Below are 22,435 nucleotides of genomic sequence, written 5' to 3'. Positions count from 1 at the left end.
TTAGTAAGTAATTTGATGTTATTTCTGACCTAGGAATGAGTAAAGATAGGAGAGAGACTTTCATTCCTTAGCAAGCCTTGTGTGGGACTCAGTGCTTTTCTCCACGTTGTTGTTGCTCAGCTACCTCGCTGCTGATGGAAGCAAGGCCAGTCTGCTTGCCTGTAAAGGCTGAAACCACCCGTCCTGCCGTATTAAATATAAGTATTAATATTTTAATTAGTTTTTATACAAGAATATTTATCAGCTAAAATCAAGAAGTAAATCTATTTTAAAATGAAGCTAGCTTCCATATTTACTGCAACTTAATGACAACTTTAGACAAGAATTTAATTACATGGAGTCAGCATACCATATATATTGCAGGGATGTACCATGGGACTTATTTTAAAGTGTAATTTAGAGTGTAACTTTTAAAATGCTCCTCAATATGAACTTAAATCAAAATATTTCCACTGATGGAGCACATTCCTCAAAACTGTTTACAAAAGTAGCCACAGTACTAATGGAGGCTTACTGTAATTTTATGTGTTATGGTATAAATGACTTGCAAGAACACTCTTGGGAAGTTGTACTGTAATTTAATATCTTTAAAGCTAAATACTGCTAGGGAAATATTTTTTCACGGGGACCTACTTTTTCCCCTGTTAGATGTAGAAATACATCTTTCTGCAGGACAGTTTTGTATCCCTTGCAGGTCACATACCACATCCAGAAAATACACTGGAATGTCATGCTGCGCTTTGCAGAACGAGCATCCCCTGAGGAGTGGACAACAGATGAGGGCTCCAAGCTTTTCCTCCCTCCTTCTCACTGCCAGCTTTCTGCATGCTGATCTGAAGGAAGTTTTCAAAGGCCAGTAATGGTTTCCTTGTTCACTGTTACCCTTTTTTTTTGCTGGCACCACTGACAGTGTTGAGGGGAGAGGGAGGTGTTCTGAAGTAGCTATCTGTATGTGCCACACAATGCAGCACAGCTGCATCCCAGCACAAGGAGATGTGAATTACCCCTGTGAATACACAGAAACTAGCTATGTTTAACAGTCTAGCAATACAACTAAATTCTTATTTACACTGATCTTATTTTAGTGCAAAGAGTAAGAAAGTTGCTCTGTGATGGTACTTTAGGTCTTGCCTACATAGGGCTGCTCTTCAGCTGTTTAACAAGCTTCTTTCAATAAAGAGTGGCCGACACCATTCCCTGACTAAACAATTTCTAGAAGAAAAAGTAGGTAAGTCAGCACAACACTCTTGGGTAGATGTGGAGCTAAGTTTATTCCAGGACATAACTGCTTAAAGATGCAGACCTGAATGAAATCAGCTACACCAAAACACAAAGAGATTTTTTTCCTGTGTGACAAGTTTTTAGTGGACATTATTTGTAGATCTTTATTCAGGTAAAAAAAGCTATATTGCAGATTGCTATGGCACCATTCTACTGTAACGTAATGCCAGGCATATGCTCCAGGATGTTTCTACTTTAGAGACAGGCATGCTATCTCCTAACTGCTCCAAAAGCATCTAAAGGATTTACACCCACACAGTGCCATAACAGCTCCACAGGAACTCTAACTAGCCATGAGTAAATAAGGCCCACAACCAAAAACACTGAGCAGCACCTCTGTTGGTGTAAACTGCCACAGGTCCTCTGTGGGCTGGGGACATTTTACACAACGGAAGGATTTGTTCCTCTGAATGCACAGAACATCAACCTCCAATACATAAAATGTCCTTGTACAGCAGGAATGTGCAAACTTTCTTTTGAGCTCAGTGGGAAATCTGTGATTTCTCACTCCCAGCCCCACAGGTGTGCTTCACCTTTTATTGGTCAAGGTGGGTATTTGCAATGGTCCACTGGGTAACAGAGAGATGCCTTTTTAAATTCCTTTCTAAGATATGCTCTAGCTGTGTCTGGAAAAATTTCCTTGCAGCTAGAAGCACGTTGGGTAAGCCACACAGATTTTCAGTGCTCTTAAGAGAAAGGCAGCGCTGCATGGCCATTCACTGCTGTGCTGAAAGGGTCATGAGGCTTGACTAGCCCTGACGAACTCAGACGCCAGGAATTTCCAGTAATTAACTCGCACTTAAGCAGAATCATATAAACATATCCAAATCAATTTTTTATGGAGAGGGCAGGACAAGGCCCTGGCTGCCAAGTGACAGCCAGCTGGGTCTATTGACAGCACACAGACAGTTACAGGAAGGGGAAAGACAAGACTTTGTGCCATTCTGATCAGAGGCACAGTGGAGGGCTGGTGGTCACTTTCAGGTTTTCTAGTCTACAGACAAGTCTTGAACTGATTAAGAGTTCAAAGCTGGCTCGAAACTGAAGGGTTTCCAAAGGAAAACCCTTCCTTTCACACTCAATGAGATGAACGGACCTACACAATGCACAGGTTACAAGAAAAGTGAGACAGGGAGGCTGTTTAGTGACCCCAAGCATTTAATATAATCCTGTTTCCTCTAGCGTGTGACTTTTGGCCACCATAAATGTTGTGGCATGTGGATACTTGAAAACAGGCTGCAAATCTAGAACTGGATCTTTCCATTCATTTCTCTGTAGCTCTCACCACTTAGAAGACTTCAGCGCTAGACCTTGTCCAAACTGTATCATGGTCTGGACACAAAAAGAGTCATTTGCAGAACACAGGATGTATCAGTCTGACCTGAAGTTCATAAAATCAAGGGCAGTTGTGCATGAACTGGAAAAGAACTCACTTGGCTGCAGCACAGTGAGAATATTGAGTCAAGGCCAAGACAGCCTCTGGATCCTGATACTCAAGAATGCATCATTCTGTAGTAAGAGTACTATATGGCATTATATTCTCTCTTTGTATCAGAAGGAATATTTCTAATAATCTCACTTAATGGTCCACACACAGAAGCACACAAGAGGATGTTGGAGGTCTTACCTTGGGATATTCACTCTGTCTTTTAAAAAGATTACTAGATCCTGGCAGGGGAAGAATGAAGGTTAGCAGACAAATACAGTCGTGAGCAAACACAAAGGGTTTGAAACTCCCAGCCCAGTATGAACATCTGTATGAGAGGCAGTTTCTGGAAGAAGCCCTGACCCTATTAAAGTCAATGACAAAACTCCTGTTGCCATCAACAGAGCCAAAATTTCACCTTGTGTCTATGGCAATTCCACTGAGACTTCCAACATGAATGCCAATTAGTGCCAGTTTCAAAGGTGACATTTGTGACACAGATACATGCTCCACTGGGAGATGAGCTAAGATTATCAAATTGAGTTTGCATAGACCAGTAAAGGTAAGTGTGACATTCCCTGTCCTAACAATCGACTGAGGCAAATAGATACACAAAAACAGCTGAGATTTTTAATATTTCCAAAGCATACTAAAAATGGCATCATTATTGATTTAAAGAAAAATAAATAAATAAAAGGGATTACCAACTCAGCTTGTGTGTGGCAGGTCTAAATGAATCAATTAGCATGTTAAAAGACACGCATAAAATAATGTTTAATTAAAAAATTGGGGGAGGGGGGGAGGTGGTTTAAAGGGTAACCTGTCTTATCTTTTAAATTGAATGAACAAAAAAAATGACCTGAGGATAGTGGATTACTGCTTGGAGGCCCTCAGATGCTAGACTTATGTGTCAGCCACTATTAGCACATTCAAATTAATAGTTCAACAGTAATGGGAATATTAAACAGAACGTGTCATTTTTATTTTGTAAAACATACATCTGAGTATTTTACTTAATGCTGGGTTGATCTGAGATGTAAGCAAACTCAAAACAGTACTCAAAACAGTTACTTTTTTAATTTGCATGTTGATGTTCTACATGCTATGCGGTCACTGTATGATTTAATGCACAATGTCAATTCAATCTCCTGATAACAGTGAACCCCTCCCACTTTATAAACCTCTGCAACACACCAATTTTAGAAGTATCTATGGTGAATCAGACCTGTGGTTTCCAATACTACTATCCCATTTATGAATGTAAAACTGGGTTAATCCAGTGCAGAGATCCTCAGTTGTGTTTTGCCCAAGTTTTACACAGATTAGAACCTCTCCTAATGTGACTGATTCCAATTCTCTGCTCTGCTCTATTATTTTCATATAAACATTTCATCTACACTTTTCAGACAAGTATAACAATGTCTTAAAGGAGTAAGGGAAAACCACAAGGATATACAAGCTACAATAATATATGCTGGGTAGCAGGTAAGTCACATTTCAGCCCCTGAGAGATTCCTGCTTCAAGGCAAATCCGTATCTCACTCTAAGCCAGGTTCTGAATAAATATATAATCATATCAGGAAGTCACCACATCATTTATCATTTGCGCATGTACAGACACAGACATCGCCCCTGAGCAGCTGGGAGTATTCTCAGGGGAGACACAGGCTGGCACAGCAGAAGGGTTGCAAAACTAGCCTGAAAGTGCACTGGCAGCTCTGCGTGCAGAGGCTTGCACATCACCTGCTCACACTGTACCTAACTCTAGGAAATGCACTACATCTTCTAAAGTTATACATGTCAAATTCATCAACAGCTTTAAAAGAGAGAAAGACAGACACAGATTATTTATTTAACTGTTCCCATTATGTATGATAAAAGAAAAATAAAACTGAATTAGTGTAAATTCACTGCTCTTCTGCTGCTGTGTGGAATAAGGCTTCCCTAACACCTCAGTACCTTTAACGCTTGGGCCTATTAGATGAGCAATCCCAAGTGAAACAAAATGAGTAATCAGGCTTTCTCAATCTGCATCACCCTGTCCAGGTTTGCTCTGCTTTTGCCCAGCTTGCTGCTCTCCACAGATTTCAACCACAGCTTTGTGCAGAGATCACAGGTAGAGTATAACTGATTGGTTTGATATAATACTGGTGTCAGAGAGAAAAGGCACGATCCCAACATGCTGAACATAAGCTACCCAGTGCCTGAAGTCAGGCTCTGAATGGCTGTCCCAGTGATGGACGCAGAAAGCTGAGAAACTTAATAGTTTTTCATCATAAAGCTGTGGACTAGACAGGTTTTTCTTACAGAGACACGAACTTGTCCACTCCAGGAGACGGGTGGAGGGGGGGTGCTATTTGTGTATGTGTCGAGTGAGGAGGAGATAGGTTTAATTAATCTTAAATGCCTTTGCAATTCAAGAATTGTAGCCCTGGATCGGTTCCTGTACTAACATGATTAGCAAATATTGACTTTTGAGTACAATAATAATGTGTCATCTGAAACCCTTGATAAGTAACTTAAGTACTTCCTTAGCTTGCATCTTATTAAATTAGATGAGGTATGGTTGAGACACATTACACAAAACCATTGAAATGAGAAATCAGACCTAAAGATTTTAGCATTGATTAAGGAAAGTCAAAAGTTACAGTAAAGATAAAGCTCTATGGCCCATATTCTGATCTCCATCCATTGCTGTGAGCACGGATTGCCTCACTCTAGGATTTACATGGATGCTAGTGAGCTGTTCAAAATTTGTTTCAGTATTTACTAACATGGATGTGTTTTCTTTGGAGTTCCTAAGTGTGGGGTGAAGTCACTTTCTTCCATGTTTGCAATATCATAATTCTCACAGTTTTAACAGGGGTAAATATTTGCTATTTGTGACTTTTTGACATACAATCCATCATTTGATTATGTATGATGACCATATAATGTTAGTTTTATGGAAGGTCAACTGGCATAGGTTTTGAGGTTTTGAAGTGAATAGAAGGGAGAAAAAGAAAGGCGTCACACTTGTGTGCCTGTGAATATGGGAAGTATAACATACTCAAATCTCTTCATAAGGTTTAGTTTAAAAATGTGTACAGCAACTCAACCAAGAAAGGAGTTAAAAGATGTGATACTCCTCAAATGCAACCTGACAAATCTTACTTTATTGATTAGTTTTCAAAGGCAGTGCAGTGAGAGCACTACACTTTTACAATAGACTTTGGAATGAGTGTTGGGGGGGAGAAAAAAGCTCCAAATGTCATCAAAGCAAATGGTCTGTGAATGTTGCTTCAAAGCTAGTCATTAGTTGCCAGGGTATTTTGCCACAAAGCTTGTAAAGAGGTTTTCCTGGAGGGGAAGGTATGACAAAATGCACTTCTTGGCAAGATGACTTCTGCTTAAATAGCAGGACACATTAATTCTTGCTTGATACATACAATTAATTAGAGGATTAACATCCTTTATGAAATTTTGCCAGAGATTTTTTTTTTCCTTTTTACCAGGCATAAACCCCAGGCCTTTTCTGTACTCTAATGAAATTGCAAATTGACTTGTGTTCAAATGATGCTTGACTAAAATGAATAATTAAAAATGTATTGCTAACAATGAGATAGGTCAGCTGATCTTTTCAAGGATTAATTAGTTTCAAGAACCATCTTTTGTATGTAACACAGCAAAGGCCAATACCAGAACACCTTTTTTTCATGCAGTAGTTATCCTTGAAGTCAATGGACCCATTCTACTCCCAGTTATCCCAGGTTTTATTCCAGATTCAATCTGTCTAGAGTGGGTAAGGCAATTCAGAGAGGAGCTATGCCTGAAGGAGTTGTTATTCTATCTACAATTCAATGGGTCCGATTCCTCTCTCTCTTAGGGTCTGATCCAAAACCAAGCTGAACTGGCACGAGTCTCCTGTTTGTCTTCATTAGGCCTTGAATCAAGGCCAGAAAAGTGCATTACTGTAAAACCGAAATACCTCTATGGAGGTGAACAATGTACCGTCAGTGTAAGATCTCTGTGACTGCAGAAGGAATCATGATTAAATTTTCCATAGGTCAACAAGGGGATAAATGGAGAAAAGCAAAGACTCAAGGGAATAAGGAAGCTTGTGTGTGTAGATGTGCATGCTTGTCTGTAAAACATGTTGGGATTTTCTGCTCTCTGACATCAATAAGGAGGTTCAGGATCTAGGAAAAATGACTCAACATAAATTTTTCAGAAGCAGGTCAGGAATCTAATTCTCAGATTTTTCAAAAGTTTAAAGTGCTTAATTTCCAAAAACACATATGCGCAGTTGCTTAGTTTCCATTTTCACAGGTGCCTTGAAAAATCTCACTGAATACTGATCCGTTTCTTTACACATCTTCAAAAATTGGCTCTAAGTCCCCATTCTCAAAAGTGACTTGCATGCTGTGGCATCCCACGCTGGCGGGATGCCATGCAAAGCAACATTTGGTTAAGAGCAAAAAGCTGGAAAAACTGCCCTACTGCTGTGATTCCATCCCTTTCGGTATTTGAGTTAGGTCATTTCTTTAGGGTTGACATGGGTACACTTGCACAGTGCTGTCCCATGCTATGTAGAACTTTTCTTGGGTACTTTGGAAACTTAACCTTTAGCTTCACATAAGGTGAGATTTACAGAGGCATAAAGCTGCAAAGGGAGCTAGTGATTAGAGCTGAGGACCCAACTGGTAACTTGCCACTGAAAATCTCTTTCATTGATCCTCTGCTTTTAAAATATGAAATGTCTGAGCTACTTCCCTAGTGTGTGCAAATAAGCATGGTTCACTTTTTAAATTCCTTAATCACCTTGTGTGTTTGTAAAAGGTCCCTTTCTGCAAGAAGAATTTTTTAAAAAGGAAACCTAACATTCAATTTCAGTGTTTTCTCAAAAAACTTTCTAATTCTCAAAACACTTATTTCGACTTGCATGTTTCTGAGTTCCTGTCTCTGATGTTTTTTTCAGATGTGTTTTATGTTGTGTTATGATGTTTCTAATTTGCATGATGAAATGTTAAAAGATACGCCTGTATGAAATTACCCAGTGGCTCTTGTGAACTAACCTCCTATCTTATTGAGTATGATCACTCTGTCATTTGCTTTGGCTACAGCAAAGCTTTCAGATACAGCAGGAATAAGTTGGGATCCCCAGAGCCTACTGTAGAATTTGAAGGGGGGCAAAAAGACATAGTTTCCTTGCCTAAGACTCACTAGCCATGTGTAAAGAGATGATGCTCTGGAAAATGTTGTTTTTCTTTGGCTGCCCTTTAGTCAGATCTTCTCACTGCTGGCATTATGCAGAGTCAGCTTAAAAGGTGTATTTAGCATTGAGGGATTTGGTAAATACTGCTTTACTGTGCTTCATAGTCCCTACAGGGCATTCTGAAGAGACGAATAATAAGTATGAACAGGAAGAGCAAGTTTCCAGTCCTGTCAAATTAATTAGAGCAGTGCAGAATGAAGTGAGGTTTGCCGTTAGGTAGGTTGAAAAAAGGCAAAGGGAATCACTCAGGCATATACAAAAATGTTACCCCACTTCTGTTAATATTGTTTGCTTTTGAATCAGACATAAAATGTAGCTACGTTTTGTTACCCACACCAAAACGTCTCTCAGATACTGGGTACATAAATAAAATAAGCTGGATATGCAGAGCTATCCCCCTACTGTGGCAAAAGCAAAACCTGCCAAGCAATGACGCTGCCCTTAGAGCTGCTGCTGGAGAAGTGTTTCCTTACGGATTTAAGGGAATTAGTGACACCCAAGTTCAATGTCATTTAATTCCAGAAAGACATTTCAGAGCTTGACTCAGCTCCCAGCAGTAAAGAAGTCCCTCTGATTTGCCAGCAACCTGCTTTGTAATTTTCTGAGACTCATATTTTTCCTTATAACAGCCCCAAAAAAATCATTCTTGGTGTCATACTTGGGCTCTAGGTTTGTGTCTTTTCCTAAGTCTTTTCAGACAGCCATCAACGTAGGAGGTTAAAAAGGGTCTGACCCAAATCCCACTTGAGTCAGTGGAAAAGATTCCTGCTGAATGAAGTGAGGGCTGGATAAGATCAGTAGACCCTATTTTTTCATTCCCTGCCTAGATAGAAGTGTTTTCTATTGAGCATTTCCAAGTTCTGGTATGAAATGACTCAAACTCTGAGGCTACTGCTTCTCCTGAAAACTACTCCCCAGACTAAACAGATCATCTGATAAGAAAATTATTCACCCCTTTATCAAAACCCACCCTCTTTATTTTGTTTGCCTGGAAGTCTTAACTTTTATTCTCCCTCAGTGTTTTCACATTTCAAGTGATAATTAAGCATGTGACATACTCCTCCTGCACTTCACTTTTGTACATATTTAGGTGCTTTCCTACTTCCTTCTAACTAAGTTTTTCCCATTTTTTGAGCAGTTTATTACTCTTCTATGGCTTTGCTCCAATACTTAAACCTTCCTTCTCTCACTTGCCTGAATATGGTGTCGAGATGTGAACTGCTTTGCCACAGTATACTACAGCAGCTAGCCCCATGGACAAGAATATTTGGGATTAATTTGATTCTTGACATTAGTCACCCTAGACTATCTTTCTGCTGATGAGGGGAAAAAAACCCGACAATTTCAGGGCCTAATTTATGTCATCCTAAAGCAGACGTTTCAAACAGGTCAGGCTGTGTCCCAAAGTGCCTGTTCCTCTACTGAGAGACCCACACAGAATGGTAGGGGTTGGAAGGGACCTCTGGAGATCGAGTCCAACCTCCCTGCCAGGGCAGGAGCACCATCTAGGGCAGGTCTTACAAGACAGTCTAGCAGGACTGGTGGGGCTGGGAAGACATCTCCTGTCACATGATGAGTCACATCCTAGGAAATGTGCAACTGGAAATGTTCAAAGTGGCTTTGAAAGGGAACAAACCCCATGCCTAACAAAATAAAGCTGTTCTGAAAAACTTCCTCCACTAACCTCTTGTTCAGGGAGGCAAACAAAAATTAAGCATTTTTATAACCTTGGAAGCTTCTGCTTTGATGTTTTCAGAATGGAAAGTCGTGGTTATTGCTGCTGTTTTTGTTGAAAAGTGTTACAATGAAGACGCACTAGATTTCTAAAGTTAATGAATAAAAAATTATGCTGAAACATGACTAAAATGTTTCAGCATTCCCTGCATCCCATTTTCAGTTTGTTCTTAGGTTTCTTTTTCTGGTTTTGGTTCATAGAGAATTTCAAGCTTCTTATGCTCAGCCTGCTTCAGAACAAAATCACACTTTGATTTGGGATTTCCAGCTAAATTGAGATAAGTGAGTTAGCTCCTGCTTCATTCTGTTCTTCATACACAGCTTTCCTCAATCTGCATTTTTGTTGCTCTCTTTTACTGTTCCACTCCCATTTTGCTCCATTTGTCTTCTTTTTCTGAAGCTGCTGTGAGGAAGTCACTGCGGGCCTCTGGTAAGCACAGCTTGTTCTCCAGCTCTCCATGTACCGTACTTGATGGCGAGGGTGTGGGGAGGAACACAGAAGGTCAGGGAGAAAAACTCATCCTTATGCTTTTCAGTCCAAAATTCATCTGATGTGAATCAGCACAGCTCAGCTGAACATTGCTTTGTTCCTCTGAAGAGCTCAGATGTCACCACAGTATGTGCCTGTGCCATATAAAGCCAGGAAGGTGTATCACCGAACACTCTCTCCTTTTTAGGGTGGGTACAGCAGCATGGGAGTAAAAATGTCAGCTCATTGAAAGAAAACATGATGAAGATCACTTCAAAAACCATGGCATTCCTGCAAGCAGGCTGTTACCACTTATTTCCTTTCAGCTCCTTAACTTCAATTTTCGGCAGCTGCTTTAGAGCAGCCAAGGAACTCCTGCTCTAGGATCTACAGAGGGAAGACGGTCCACAAAGGGAATAGTTTCAGCACTGGGGACAATAAGAGGTCTGGGCCCTGAGACTTCGAGGCAGACACTCCCTTTTCTTTTTAAGAGAATTTCAAAATGCTTTGGTTTTCATCCCAAATTGGAGAAAAACAGACTTTTTACAATTGCAAAATCCTCCATAAAACTGAATAATCTTTCTCCCCACAGCTCCATCTGAAACAGATGGGAATTTCTTTAGTGAAGTGACCACTTAATTAAAAATATGTAATACCAAATTAATACCATTTCAGCAGGTACTGGGAAGACAAGTGAAGATTGTCCAACCTTCTCCAGGTGTCTAACACAACCGTGTATTGCTTTTTAATACGTCTGGCAGCTGGTAAGTAATTTAAATGATGCTTGTCGGCTCCCAAATAGAAGAAATAAGTGAACACAAAAGAGCAAGATTTCAATTAAAGTTCATCATGTAAAACAGGCCTCATGCCTTCCCTGACCACAGAGATTAGCTTTTGTGTCTGGAATTGCATTTCATAAACCTCCCCTTGACATGGAACATCTGCTCCCTTTAGGACTATTGTTTTACACCCATAAATAAAACATAAAATTACATTTTTGTCACTCTTCAGGCCAGATCTTCAGCTGGCATAAATCAATGGCAAGCAGTCAACCTCAGCAGAGCTCTGCTGACTTAAACCCAGTGAGGATCTGGCCCTTGACACTTTGGTGCTGAAGAAAATAATGGGTCTGGGCAGAGTATGTAGGACATTGTTTATCAGAGAATGTGTGTGAAACTACGTGGAGCAAATAACCATAAAGCATGATTGATCTCTCCAGCATATTTTAACACTTTTTTTTTTCAGTGTTTATTGAAACCTTTTCGGTAGTGCAGTCTTCTCAGATATCATTTAATGTTTGAAAAGCTTTCTAATTCATAATGAAAAGTTACGCGTCGCTCCAATGAACCTCTAGCTTCAATTACTTGCTGTGCAAATGGTTGGCCTGCATTTTGACCAATGTTTATGGTGCTTGGCAATTTTTCAGTAGCTACTTTACCCTGATATGATTAATTTCTTGCATAATATGAGGTTTTGCATGTGTGGAGCTGAAATAATCCTACTAGGCAGAAGAGAAATAAAAGAGCTTGTGTGTTTCAGCTTTTAAAACATTTGAAACATAACATCACAATTTTAAGCATGCCAATGATAATACAAGTTAGCCATGGATGAAGACAACCACAAGAGACATGAAGTTCCTGATGGGATTCAGCAGCATGAAAGTCATTACTTGGCTAGTAAGGTCAGTACACTAGATCATGGTGGGGCAGCCCCAGAAGCAGGGAAGCAAGAGACAAGCCTGGAGCTCATGGTATGTGACTGCAACAGGAGAAGTTAGAAGGGCTACCAGTACTCATTTGCTTTACTGAGTATCAAATCCTCCTCTACGTGCTGGTCTCCCATTGCACCAGAAATGCTAACATATATTAACTACCCTGAAGTAAATGGAGGTAAGGCTTCAACAAACAAATCTTAATTTAAAAATACTTCTAGCTTTAAGCACCTAAGAAATCTCACTAGTGTCATACTGGAAAGGTAGGTTTGTGCTTCAGTTTCCTCTGCTGAATCGGACTTTACAGTAGGTGACTAGGTAGTGACATTTGGATCTACACAACCCTAAAAAGACAAATATTGCTGTTTTTTGAAAGGATTTGAGGTGAATGAGGTACCCAACCATGCATTCTAAAGCAGGAAGACATTTCCATGGGACCTGGCACAAAGTTCTCTTTGGTCTCTGTAAAATGAGCAATATGGAGCATTATCACCCAAGCTGTCTGCCTCCTTCTGCCATACCAATAGATACATCTGCTCTGATTCAGTTCATCATTGCCTTAATGCAAGCACATCCTCTTCAGTGATTTAAGCTAAAATGTGCTGAAAACTCAACTCGCGCTTGGTGGGCACGTGATCCTACATGCTGATTCACAAGGGAAGTTATCTTCAACAGAAGTTGGGAAGCAGATCACTGGAGCTGGTAAACTCTTAAGCCACCTATGAAAGAAGCCCTTAAGTGCCCTCAAAACCCCAACCTCTGTATTTTTACTTAATACAATCACACAGTTGTCACCTTAATACAAACTATGTCTACATTGCAAATTCCAGTATAGCAAAGAGGTACCCAGACTGGCTATAAATGAGCTAGCCATAAATGAGCCTGCTTCTGGCAGGATAAATTAGCCCATATGGAGCTAACGCTGCCAAAAAGCAGGGTAAATTAGTCCTATTGGTGTTCTCTGCTATCTCATTTTGACTATGTCCAGTATCCACAATGGTTCATTTACTGCTAGCTTGGGCATTTCTACATTGTCATGTGAACATACTCTGAGAATCTTGTTATTGCTGCTGAAACACCTACAAGAGCACAGGAACTGAGCCTAGTGGGGATTAGCTACCTTTCACCTTTGCCTTTTAGCTCAGTGCAGAGGAGTCAGGTCAGAGGCGACAGCACTGCAGCACAACATCACTGAACACAGCAGTTATTTCTGCTTACATGAATGTACACCAATTAGATGGTCATCTTGTGTGATAACGAATACTGAGTCATCCACAACCCAAAAAAATACTTTATGGTCCCAAAGATACGCCGCACAGAAGCATTTGATGCTAAGACTTTTGTGAGATTTTTACTTTATAGCCTTTTTAAGCCAGCCTTTTGTAACACATTCAGTTTAAAATAAACAGGTGATATATGTGGGATTAGTTGACCTACCCTGAGTAGGGAAACTAGTTTGGTCCTTCAAGTTCTAAAGAGACTGATCCAGCAGCATTACTTAGTTTTTAACATTTTTTTTAATTTCAAGACTATGTCTTTGTGAATCCCAAACACTTCACATAGTTTGGCATGAAAAAAAATGGATTTAAAACATAAGAAACATGTTAGAAAATTACCTGAATTAGCTGAATTCAAAGCGGATACTGATTATCTGAAACATCTATCCCTGAAATACGAAGTGATGTGGATCTTCACAAGGCACCTACATAGAAAAAAGAAATGGAAAATTGAGCAAAGATCAATCTATACTTAGAATCTTCAGATATATTGACAGGTAGGAAATTGCTCAGTGCAGATACACTTCCAGTGTCAGGGTAGGGCTTAAGGCAGGATTGTTTATTTCAGTTAGGTGAAGTTAAAATAAGCTATGCTAGTAAAAGTTGCACCAGTATATCTGCATCTGACAATTAACACCTCCACCAGCAAAGCAATCTGGCAAAAAATCTCATCTAATTTAATCCACACATGCCAGAAAGACCTCTAACAGCTCCAAATATAGCACGTTAACAGAATTCTATAGGTTTCAGAAACTAATTTCATCCAATAGTGCATAATTTTACAACCAGATAGTACAACTCATGAAAATACACTTCAAATTGCTGGTTGACTTATGTGGTCTTCCTCAGTACCATGAAGAGTGGTGAAGACAACTTTAAAATGCCCCAGTGCTCTCCAGTTCTCAGTGTTCTGCCTTGTCTAGACTTTGCAGCAAAATGGGGTAGAGCCATCAGCATGTGATGAAATCTCCTTGAAAATGTGAATGCAGCCCTTTCTTTTTCTGTATTTACCTACAGATCAGTGTACCCCCGAAGAACTATAAACAGCTGAGAGCAAAAAATAAAGGGACCTCTGAAAAGTTGAAAAGTTTTATGTCCTCCAAACTATAAATGTCAGGTGGCAATACGAGGCAGTTTATTTTTCTGTAGAAATGTATAATTTTTTTTTCCATGAAAATATTTTCTCTGAAAAAAAAAAGCTAGCTCGTCACTGGCAATTTTATGAAATACATGTATAAATTTGCAGTGGTACTGATGAATGCCTTTAATAAGTTGAGTTGACAATTATTTTTTTTCTCCTGCCTAAACGAAAATAATGTGTATATTAAAAAGTCCTCACATTTTTAGTTTCTTGGTGGTTTGGATTTTTTTTTTTTTTTTTCAGACAGTAGAGGGGTAACGAAAAGGACCAGCCAGAAGTAATGTGCCCAGAAGTCTGTATAAAAATCCAGGTAAGGCAAAATTTTGGTACAGCAGCAAAGAACCACAATGGTTTGGGTAACTTCAGGAACAGCATTTGCCAGACCAAGCATTACATTTTTGCTGAGCTAAGGGGCAGCACACAATGGGAAGCAATGGAGCTGAGCATGTGCACATGGCTGGGGGGCAGGAGACACACACCACATTTTCTGAAGGTGGGATTCCTTACTACTGTGCTTTCCCTCCCCAATTAAGGGTTGAAACAAGCCACTGGAATCTACCGTATATCCTGGGGAAATGAACACCCTGGCTGCTTTCCAACTCATTTCTCTCTTTCTACAGCAAACAAACAATAAGCCAACTAGGATGTTGTATGTCACCCCGGAAAAAAAAGAAAAAAAAAGTCAAGTATTGATAAACTGAGATTAATTTTTACAAAAATGTTTATATCAAGTGCATATGCTTTGCCTCTTGGCCATTATGGAAATGTCAGGGGTTTAATTGGCAGCTGTGACTAGCAGCACCTGCAAACAGCTCAGGGCTTGTTCCTGTGGTCTGGCAACATTCTTACTTTATGCTTTAAATAAAGGCTTACTCACTGAGACAGAAATAACTGACAGTAGATGATTGATGATTGCCCATCACGCAATGGCTGACATCTACCATTCACTGAATCCATTTACAATTTCACTTCCAGATTTCATTAACAGAGCCGTGACATCTAGGAACGGGATTGATACAGATGGCAGCTCAGTTACAGAGTTCAGCTGATGCTGAGTGTATGTTAAGCATGGAAAACAGATTACTATGAGCTCCAATCTATCTCAAGTGGTACATTTTGGAAACCCTATCTGTTTACTCCAGGTAACCTTTTATAGTTCTATTTATCCTGCCTAGTTTCAAACCAGATAGCAATTTTCCATAGTGGAGAATTTATAGTGCCATTTGCAATGTGCGTTTATAAAATACTTACTCCTGTGAAATATTAAGACAAGATTTTGGCATTCTAAAGGTTCCCTTTTTACTTAAGAAGGAAGAAAAAAATAAGTGAACACATAAAATCCGTTATTTCCCTCATCACAAATATCCTCTTCTGAGCAAAACAAACGGCTCGCTCCCCAACGCACACCTGCATAGGTCTCAAATCCCAGTGGTTGTGGAGCTCAGAGGCAAATAAAGAAGTATCCAGCTTGAGGGGCCAGTCCCACTTCACTCGAAACTCCCACTGACCTCTGCCTGAGATGGGACACAGTGTCCTGCAAATCCTTGTTTTTATCTCAAGCTCATCGGGTTTGGCACAGGCTGTGCTTCAGGAAGGCTGAGGCTCAAAATGCAATTTTCCATTTTCAATAAGAAGCTGGGCCAAATATCAGATCTGAAGTTAGTTTTCAAAACCCAGGAAGTCTTAGCTGCTCAGACACAGGATTTCAAGTCGGCTCAGGGTTAGGGTGGGGGACGCTTCTAAAATTCATAGCCATCTTCAGATTAAGGGCTTGGACACATTTCATTTGGTATTTGTGTGAATGTCAGTACAGGAGCAGCAGACAGTGGTCAAGCAGCTCTTGACTCCTTAAAGAGTACCAAGAAATCTGCAGGGCCAGCCCTGAACTAAAATACTATTCTGTAAAACTGAACAATCACAACTTGTATCACAACCACCTCTCCATGCAAACAACCAGAACTGAGCCTCCAAAGGGAGAAGAAATAAGCAGGGTAAAAACTAGGTATAACATCTCATCTAAGTCAGCAAGGGTGACACTAACTGGGTCGATGCAAGTGCTCTGTACAGCTCAGCTGTTGAAAAAGTGTTTTTTCCCACCATTATTAGATCTTGCATTTGCTTTTCTAGCTCAGCTTGTGAAGTCTTCAGGCCTTCTCACAGAGCTCTCTCTGGGAATACACTTTTGGGCAGGTGCAGAAGCAAAGTCTCTAAGCAAGGTGGCAACTGGAGCTCACAGGGCAGCTGCCAGAAGCTTCAAGGAGATGGTCTTAATTTTCACATCAGCCCATGACCTGCAGCAAGCTTTAAAAACCATGCAGTGGGCCTTTTCACAAATGCTCTATCCTGCTTTTACCTTCTTGAAGTCCATGTAGCTTTATGCTCTCCTACATGCTGTTGGTAGGGTCTTCTGAAAACCAGATTTGTTACTTCTGTTCCTAAGGAGTGGAAACTGGTGTTAATACAGTTCTTTGGCAGGTGCAGAGATAGCCAGTTTCCAGACAGACACTTGTAATGGCTTTCCAGAAACAGCTCTGTTTCATCTCAGACTTGCTAAGCCAAATCCATTCCTTCTGTATTTCAACCAACTTTGAACGCTTAAGCCACTACTTCAATCTCCACACATAATTGCATGCAGTCTTTTTTGTAAAAAAAATAGGTGGTTCTTTTCTATATTATGATTATTTAAAGCAATTAAAGACGACACACAAACTCCAGAATTAAAGTTGTGCAAATATTTATACAAAAGCTGAAGCTAAATCTTTTCCCCCTCTCTAGGTGAAACATGGAAGATTTTTTTCCAGAAGAAACATTGTCCAGTTTAACTACAGACAGCATGAAAAGTCTCCCTTCTATCTAATCTAAAGAAAAAAATTGTGACACTCTTTGTAAAGAAAACAACCTTCTTTTCTGTGTGCCATCGTTGATGGTAACAGATGACAGTACAGAGGTTTTCCAAGAAATTCCCTCGAAGTTGCAAAAAGTACCTTTCTGTAACACAGTTAAACTAAATTATGCAAACAGGATCTTGCCAAATACACAGGAAAAATGTAGCAATTGTAACAGAAACAGCCATTCCCTGCTTTGGAAATGAGGACCTGTATGCACAGGTTTAAACAAGGCTTTAGAAATCTAGCTTTAAGCACCCCATTTTATTCCTGCTTCTGTAATTTTGATCCAACCAAATAGATCTGCACTGAATTTTCTGCTGCCTAGCACACAGCTGGAGGTAGTGGAACATTTTTGCTATTCTTTGTAAATATCCCATTAAAAGCATGCTAAGGAGCTGCTTCAGCCTGGCACTCATTCAGGTGGGTGGCCAGTGCCACCAACCACCCTGCAGCAAAGCCCGGAAGCAGCATTTTAAAGTAAAGCATGTGCCCTGGTGCTGTGTTGAGCAGGGGCTGAAAACTATGATGGATGTACCCCAAAGTCAGGAAGAACAGGAGTCTGCTCCAATTATAGCTACTCAAGTGCAGGCATCAAGCTCTCAGCTAGCTATCAGGGCTCCCTCCATAGCAAGAGGACAGAAATAAATACTCCCAGGTTGTGAATCATCTTCTGCTATGGTAGGCATCTAAAACAGATCAAATCAGTCATGACCTCCAGCTGTCTGTTTCCTACCACTGACTAGATGAAACGTTCAAATGGGTGGCTTAGATATAGGCACCTACTTCACTGCCATCTCAAATGACCCAAGATGCATCGCATCTATAATATGGGTGGTGATACACACCCCAGGAGTGGAGAAGTTCCAAGTCTAAAGATCTTCCTGGGCTTTTTTCCTTTTTAACTCCTGCAGGATCCTGCTTAATCAGTTTCCAGGTAGGAAAAAGAAGAAACAGGACAGTTACTACAGTAAACAGTATTGGGAGGATCTGTGCTTCTACCCTGTAGTTATGTGAAGCCTGGGGATGCTGCAGTGAGGCCTGTAAAGACAGAGAGAGGTACTTCCAGCAAGAAAAAGCTCAGCTTGTGGGTTGTCACGAAGTACTATCCCACAGTTCTGCCGTTCAACAGGACATGGATTACCTACAATGTGGTCCAAACCTCTCCAGGAAATAAGTGATGAAGAACATCTTGGGAGGTAGTATTTGGTATTAGCCTAGCTAGTTCCCTGAGAAAATGCCTTAGTATACTCTTAGGTACTTTGGATCTCTGTGTCTCCAGGGCATTCTTGTCCCCAAATGTCCCTTACAACCCTAGGATAATGGGGGAGAGACAGATGCCTACACCAGCACATGCCAAGGACTTCACTTAAAACCTAATTATTGCCTGCTTGGACTTGCTCTCAAAAGGCATCAACTTTCTTGTTCTGCATATATGGTAGACAGAGGAGATTTTTGTGCTTAAAACTAAGTGCCTAAATCCATGCCTATGAATCTGGGAGAAATATACTTCCAGGTCTACTTCTGAAGGAAAAACCTACAAAGATTTTGTTACACACAGATTCTGCAAAACTGGGTACTGTGGGGAAGACTAAAAGACTATTACAAAAAAAGAAAAAAGCCCAAACTTATTTTATACCAAGACAAACAGTATTTAATAAATTAAAGCTGTAATCAATGGCAAGCATTCAGAACAAACTGCTTTTTTGGCTACACAGCACCCATCTCAATTAGGCAGGGATTTGGTGCAAAAGCAGTCTACAGCTAGGTAATAAAAGATGAAATCTGAATGCGTACATGGAAGGGAGAAGAGTAAAGGCCAGGCCTGCCACACTCACCATGTCACTTCTTGGTTTCTGAGCTCTTCATTTTGCAATGGGGCCATTCCTGCAGCATAATGGGGAATCTGGCACCAAGAGCTACACAATACATTTTTTTATTATGACCTAGCAAAACAGAAATGCTACGTTCCCAGAGCCAAGGAGCACCTCTAATTTCCACTGAAGTCAGTAGAAGTTTTGAATCCCCAACAGTAGGCTTTTTTAAATTTTCCATTTTAATTGTTTCAAAATTTGAGAGCTAACTGAAAACAGCATAAAACTATGTAAAACAAATGGCACTGTAAACTGTGCAAAAAAATGTATTAATAGATACTGGCTAAGGTACTACTCTTCAGATAGTGTCTCCAGTTGCCTCAAGAGTTCCAACTGGCAATTACAATTGTCTTCAGCTCTACTCCTTGTTTTCCTTTAAATAACAATGCATCCATATATAACATAACAAAACACAACGCGATCCAAGGTAACCCTGTAGAAATAAAAATGTGCTTTGGATCAGATCCTTGTTATTATATAAATGGTGAACGTTTGATCTGTATTTATTGCACTTGGACTGAAGTGCACAGAAGAGTAAGTGTCCTCAGTTGGGCAGTTAGCAGATCTTTAATTATAATTTATAAATAAAGACTATGTTCCCATGAACAATGCCTCAGTGCAACCTACTAACTATGGCTCTTGTGCCACTCCACTTAAATAACTCACTTTCCTTTCCTGCATGGCTGTTGTCAAATTCTTAACAGTTACCCTATCTCATATCTCAAAGGCACATGGTGTGGCACTCAATTATGATTTTGAAATGAAAGAGAAAATTGTTTTTGCAGATACTGGAAAATATCAGAGGTATATCAACTCTCTTTGGGATGTCCCAAGAAACAACTCTGCTCTCCTAAAGTGGGTAAAAAAGACAAGAGTGGAGAAATTTGTATTACACTACTCAGACTTGTAAATTAAGGGGAATTTTCCCCAGTTCAGAAAATTCAGCCTCAGTTTGCTGTTAGGGTAACATTTTTTCTTGAAAGGAAAGGAAGCCATTGCACCTCCTCACGTACTGGCTTCTGTTTACACAGTCTTATTGTGCAACTCATCCATGCTGTTGATCCTCTTACACTCTGAATCATGACATTTGCTTGGACCATTACGATAAAACCTCATTCATTTTTGGCAGATAAAATCTCTGTTTTCCATGCATGAGGGCAGACAACAGAGTAACGAAAACACAGATTCAAAAGCAAAACACTCACGAGTTCTTCAGGGCAACATGTGGAAAAGGTGGAGAAGCATGTCAGAATTGAAAAAAGAGGCCACCAAATGGGTGTAAATAACATTCTCCTGCAAGGGCATTTTTCTCTGCCAAGAAGGTGTTAGGGAGGCCTCAGTATTAATGAGAATCAAGCCTGAGGCAGAGAAAACAGATGTTGGCTCACAGCCCACAGGTAAATTAATGGCAGTTAGCACAGTACAACCTATGATTTACCCCAACAGTACAACTCAACTGATTTTAACACAACCATACACCCCAAGATTTTGATCCCAAAGGCAGCAGTCCTTTACAACTGCATGGACAAAATGTGGGTGAAGAACAAATTCCCAAGAGATGACTGTATCTGCTGCAATCTGCTGCCTGGTCAACCTGGATAACCTACCATCCACTCAAGTCAAAGGCATCCTTGCAATAGGATCCTGATTGATAGTTTTCTTTGGATAGGAACACCATCATGTGTTTTAGCTCCTCAGTAAAGTTTTGAGATTACTTATCTATGCCTTTACTCAACCCTCCAAGAATGATCCTGCTGCATAAATTCACGCTGAGGAGAAATTAATAGCCCTTCAGGTAAACTGGAGGTAGCCTTGAATTCTGGAAAGATGGGTCGATCATGATTTTTCAAAATTACAGACAATCTATCCTGGTCATTTGTATACAATCATATGCAGGAGTTTCATATTTTTACTTTTTTTTTATTATGAGAGAGACAGCTTAAACAGGTAACTACCAAGTATTACTGACAGAGGAGACACAAAATTTATTACCTCTCCCACTGAAGGCATTCAGAGAACTTTCCCTATGCAAAACACCAGCACGAGACCTCTCCTCACCATGCCTCTGCTTTAATTGTGAACCTCAGCATCTGCACTGAGAGCAACTTTTTTTTTTCCAGGGGTTAATAACTCAAGTTTAACAGATTGCTCTACACTGACACACAGTTCCAACTTGGGAGCAAGCATTTCTTTTATAAACATTTTTTTTTATTTTCTTTTAAATGGTGATTTCTTTTTGGTTTTGCTTGTAATGTATGTAAAATGATTTGGGATGCTTTTGCACTTGTGTACAGTAACTCAAAAGCAGCTTTCATTGGAACAGTGGAATTTGGCAAGTGAACAGTCAATATTACCCTCAAATTGCTTTTAGCATCTTTGCAAAAATAAAAACGTCATTTAAAATGGCTGAGATATTTCAATTTGAAAAGTGGCTACTGAACAGGCACAATAATGGCATGGATTTTTACTTTGCGTATGTAATGCACATATTCAGCATAATGAGATTCCTAAAATACACATCTCCAGATTAGGGCTGTACTAATCACTGATTTTTTTTTTTTTTTTTTTCCCACGTCTGTGGTGGAAATTGAAAAATAAAATCTGTTTGGGTTGATCAATGAGCATTTTTACTTCTTCATCTTTCTCCATCAAAATTAAAAACATTTTCCTATAGGGACAACAGAAGGTTTTTTCTGACCCAAAATATAATTTACCATCAACATTTGGGGTAAAAAAAAAAAAAAAAGTTATTGAAAAAAAAAAGCATTTAAAAAAGCTACATTAACCACCCCATACAAGAAAACAACATGATCATGTCCTTCTTCTTCCTGTTCAACCCCCATGTTATATTCTGAGGACATACACCCTGCAGTTTAAGTTCCTTTTCCTTTAGAAACCATAATTATATATTGACTTGGGAATGCTTTTAATATTAGGCTACCAGGTACCTTAGGAGGTCCATTCACAGTCACTCTCAATGGTTTCTTATGTCCGGTATAAGTTAATTAGCTAAACAGGTCTTGACTTTAAGACTTCAGTTTTGAGTTTGCTCCTGAGATCTGAAGACAGATGAGAGTACGTGCCCTTCCTCCACTATGGATTATGGTCATATTGACTCTCTCTGCAGGCCAATGAATATTTAACAAAATCTTGCACCTCTACCAGTTTTGACAATGCCACCTTGTACCTAAGAGTATGGGGTATCCCAACATGAGAGCAGTTCTATCTCCAGGCAGAGGGAGGAGGATCCATCACCTCCCAGGTAACTGCTGTCATCATGGCGTAACAGAAAGTGGAAAATGATCCCTCCTTTCCCTGTTGATGTTTCGGGTGGCCTTGAACAAGCCCAGGCTTTGCCAGTGAGTGGCAGGGGGATGCCTGTT

General features: G+C 39.9%; 1 protein-coding gene and 1 long non-coding RNA gene across 10 annotated transcripts in view; one reads left to right on the top strand and one right to left on the bottom strand.

Annotated features, from left to right (window-relative positions):
• ETAA1 (ETAA1 activator of ATR kinase) overlaps positions 1–21,666 on the top strand; it is a 36,052-nt gene extending 14,386 nt beyond the window's left edge. For 3 of the 7 annotated variants that reach the window (XR_007888872.1, XR_007888871.1, XM_051613237.1), the window contains one exon: positions 34–848. The gene's annotated coding sequence lies outside the window, so the exon portion shown is untranslated. Of the gene's footprint in view, positions 1–33; positions 849–10,839; positions 10,929–14,536; positions 14,604–15,268; positions 15,436–16,420; positions 16,565–17,068 lie in introns of those variants that run through there. The other 4 variants (XR_007888868.1, XM_051613238.1, XR_007888869.1 and 1 more) reach the window with 3 other exon arrangements.
• The window catches only part of LOC127382099 (uncharacterized), a 426,409-nt gene that overhangs the window by 319,597 nt on the left and 84,377 nt on the right, over positions 1–22,435 (bottom strand). For all 3 annotated transcript variants that reach the window (XR_007888879.1, XR_007888878.1, XR_007888877.1), the window contains exon 4: positions 13,492–13,577. This is a non-coding gene — a long non-coding RNA (uncharacterized LOC127382099). The remainder of the gene's footprint in view (positions 1–13,491; positions 13,578–22,435) is intronic.

Source organism: Apus apus, chromosome 3, assembly GCF_020740795.1.
Source record: "Apus apus isolate bApuApu2 chromosome 3, bApuApu2.pri.cur, whole genome shotgun sequence".
NCBI lineage: Eukaryota > Metazoa > Chordata > Aves > Apodiformes > Apodidae > Apus > Apus apus.
This window is presented reverse-complemented; position numbering and strand designations above follow the sequence as displayed.